The sequence below is a fragment of the Hylobates moloch genome, unplaced genomic scaffold, assembly GCF_009828535.3.
Source record: "Hylobates moloch isolate HMO894 unplaced genomic scaffold, HMol_V3 SCAFFOLD_2, whole genome shotgun sequence".
NCBI classification, from domain to species: domain Eukaryota; kingdom Metazoa; phylum Chordata; class Mammalia; order Primates; family Hylobatidae; genus Hylobates; species Hylobates moloch.
The window spans coordinates 117350600-117354415 of record NW_026652277.1 but is presented as its reverse complement, the minus strand read 5'-3'; positions in this window follow the sequence as shown (position 1 = coordinate 117354415).

Below are 3816 nucleotides of genomic sequence, written 5' to 3'. Positions count from 1 at the left end.
CACCGGCCGAACCGGGTAGTGCCGCAAGGTGTAATTACTGCTTTAAAACTTAAAAGGCATTTGGAAAGAAACTAAGGGTTATGGTTACTTTTTTTGTTTTTGATTATCATTTTTTTAGGAGACACAAAGTTTAAAAACAGAAAGCAGAAAATGTGACACATTATTTAAAGATTTAAAGTAAATAAACTCTTCCGATTTACCTTATAACATGATTTTCATACATTGGATTTGTTTAAAACAGACTGACTACATGGATAACTTTTCTAAGAATTGTTCTTAACTCTGATAGCTGGTTCAACTGATGTAGGCATTAAAATAATGTCATATTATCATCTTTCCTCCACGAATTGATGATATTTGACTATAGCTTTGTCAGGGTTATGTCCAACTATTGTATAATATGTGTCAGTTTCCTATTGCTACCGTAACAAATTACCCCAAATTTACTGGCTTAAAACAACACAAGTTTACTATCTAAGGTTCTGTAGATTAGAAGTCTCACTTGGCTAAAATCAAGGTGTCAGCAAGCCTGTGTTTCTTCTGAGCTCCAGAGTAGAATTTCTTGACCTGTCTTTTCTGTCTTGTAGTGGTTGCCTGCATTCCTTGGCTCTCAGGGCCTCCTTCTCCATCTTCAACAGCTTTGAGCTTCAAATCCCTGCTTCTGTTATCACATCTCCTTCTCTTCCTCTGATTCTGCTGCCTCTCTTTTATAAGGACCTTTACATTCAGACCACAGAGATAATCCATGATAGTCTTCTCATCTCAAGATAATTTAATCACATCTTCGAAGTCCCTTTTGCCAGTTAAGGTAACACACATTCACAAGTTTTGGGTTTGTAGAACATGAACATCTTTGGGGCAGGAGGTCATTATTAAGCCTACCACATAAAGTTTCTGATTATCTTATTTTTGATTTATTCTCAGGTTGGTTCCCAAGCATAAAAAAAGCTATATTTAACTGCAAATAGATTTACAGTTAAAAATTAAAATATTTGGCCAGGTGCTGTGGTACCAACCTGTAGTTCCAGTTACCAGCAGACTAAGGCAGGAGAGTCACCCGAGCTCAGCAGTATGAGGCTATAGTGCACTATGATCAGCCTGGGTGACTGAGACCCCATCTCAAAAAAAATTAAAATATTCATGTTTAAATGGCATTATTAAAGTGTATGTCCAAGGAATCATTTCATTAAGCATTTACTTTTAAATTCTTCAGTTATCAATAATTTAATAAGCTATAAACCATTTCAGATTTCTAGACCTGTAGCAGGACGAGTCTCAGACAAAACTCCTCAGACACCGGATTAAAGAAGGAAGAGGTTTTTTTATTCGGCCGGGAGCATCGGCAGACTCGTGTCTTAAGAGCCGAGCTCCCGGAAAAAGAAATTCCTAGCCCTTTTAAGGGCTTACAACTCTAAGGGGTCTACATGAAAAAGTCATAATAGATCAAGTAAGCATGAGGAACGTGACTGGGAGCTACATACATCAGCGAACAGAACAAAAAGTTTTACAGTGCTTTCTCATACAATGTCTGGAATTTACAGATAACACCAGTAGTTTTGGTCAGGGCTTAATATTATTATTTCAACCACCAGGGCCAGGTGGTGGCACCAAGGTCGTCTAGCTATTTATCTTACTTCTGTTTCTTTAACTTTTTGCTTTCTCCCTTTTCTCCTGTCTTATAAACCACGGAAAAGGGGAGGTTGGGGAGAAACTGGGAAGGAGAACAGGAGAAGTGGTGGTCTCATACCATATTTCCCCCCTTTGAGAATTTTCACTTTTTAGTGGGAGTTCTCACTCTTATCCTCACTTTCTGAGTCTCTTTGTGAGATAGAGCGATAGTGATTCATATAATACACGTGTGCTGAAGTTTTCTGATGAACCAAAGTAACAACAAAACTTTTTATCATTTGAAAAAGCAAGGGTAACACACAGGGGAGCAGCAAGCAAGTTCCTATTACTAGCAATACACCTACAATGAGGGGTTTAAGTCCTCCTATAGCTGGAAACCATTTTCCAAATAAAGACTCAGGATTAAACTCGTGCCAAACCTGTACAGGCACATGTGCCACCTTTGTCCTGTCCCTGACTATGTTTTCAATCACCTGTCCTTGATCATCTATTTGTAGGCAGCAATTGGTTAAGTTAAATTTTCCACAAACTCCTCCTTCAGCTGCTAGCAAGTAGTCCAAGGCCAATCTATTCTGATAGATAGCATTCCTCATTTGGGTTTCCTGCCGAGCTAAAACAGTCGAAGCTCTGCCAGTTTCATTAGTAATTATTTCTAAGATGGCCTGCCACCGTATGATCCAACTGAGCATGTAGATGGGGGTTCGGTATCCCCATGAGCCATCTTGTGCCTATGTGGCAGGCCCATAATACTGTATAATCCTTTCAGGGGGCCACTCATTATCTTTCCAGTTTCCTATAACTATGCCTGTCTTTTCTCGGGAGGCATAGACAGGGAAACCTAGGAGCTCACCGGTTCTTATGGGTAATAAGAAAAAGGATGGCTTAATAGTGCCAATAACACAACTGCCTGCCCATTTATTAGGTAACCGAATGTAGGCTCTGTGCCCACATATCCAGTATAGTCCAGCGGGAGCTGTCCGGTCCCGATGAGATTCTGGATGAGCTCAAGCAGTTTTTAATTTAGAAAATTTACTAAATGGATTCTTTTCAGGGTGGTTTAGGCCCCACCAAGTAATTGTCTTTGTTGTGCTGTTATACAACTTCTGTCCTATACAATTAAGCTTTCCTACAGGGATGATAAAGTCTTTCCCTTCTCTAGCTATACAGTATTGTCCAATAATTGAGGTTTTTAGGACCCAGAAGTTGCTAGCTTGGGCCTTCTGAACTGGAATTATATCAGGAGCTGGATCAGTAGGCACCGACTCTCGGGCTTCCCAATGCCATCGGTCTCGGATAGTGGTTTCCCTGCATACATAACAAGAAGTAACATTAAGGGAATGAGCTACATTTTCTGCTAACTGGAGAAACAAATTTTTTTGTCTTTTTCGGAAGTTCTGGTGCTGGCAGATTTAGCTCCTCATAAAAGGTTTGAAATACTGGTTTGGGAGAGCGCTTGTGGACCTCCTCTCTAATTAAAATGGCAACTTTGGGGTTTAACCCTGTCCCATCGATCCCCAGGGTTACACGTTCTTCCTTTTTCCAACGGGGATCTAGGGGATTGGTAATTATTAGTTCTAGTGGGTTACAGTGACCGGCAGCACAGGAGGAGTTGGCTTCCCCCTTCTGAAGATAAACCGGGTCCTTTTTGTTCTTTTTCCAAGTAGCCCAAATAACACATGGCCAATAGGCACAATTTTCACAAACCCCTGACTCATGACAAACATATTTATTTTCTACTCTGTAGCTCCTTTCCCAATTAAGAGAACCACATCCTATTCCTAGCTTTTTACTATTTATTAATGGCTGCACAAGCATCAAATCTTAAAGTTATTTGTTTGGGGATTCTTTTTTCTTCTGTTCTAGTTATTATTTTAATTGTATCACCTAGAAAAAGGCCAGTTCTTATTCTTATTTCAAAAATGGTGGTTGCAGGGGGCTCAGATGGGTTATAACACACATCAGATCGGTCATTTCCCAGTGTACATACCTTGTACTGAGTGGCATTATACAAACAACTTTCTTTTAATGTTCCCATACATTCATAATAACTACAGAACAGAAAGATTGTTTTAATTTGCTGTCCTACCTCGGTGACCTGATGAATACACTGGGAACAGTCCCCAGTTTGAGTAAGGTCAGTTGAAGCCCTTACTGTATAAGTCCAAAATTTAAGAAAAATGAATCCCA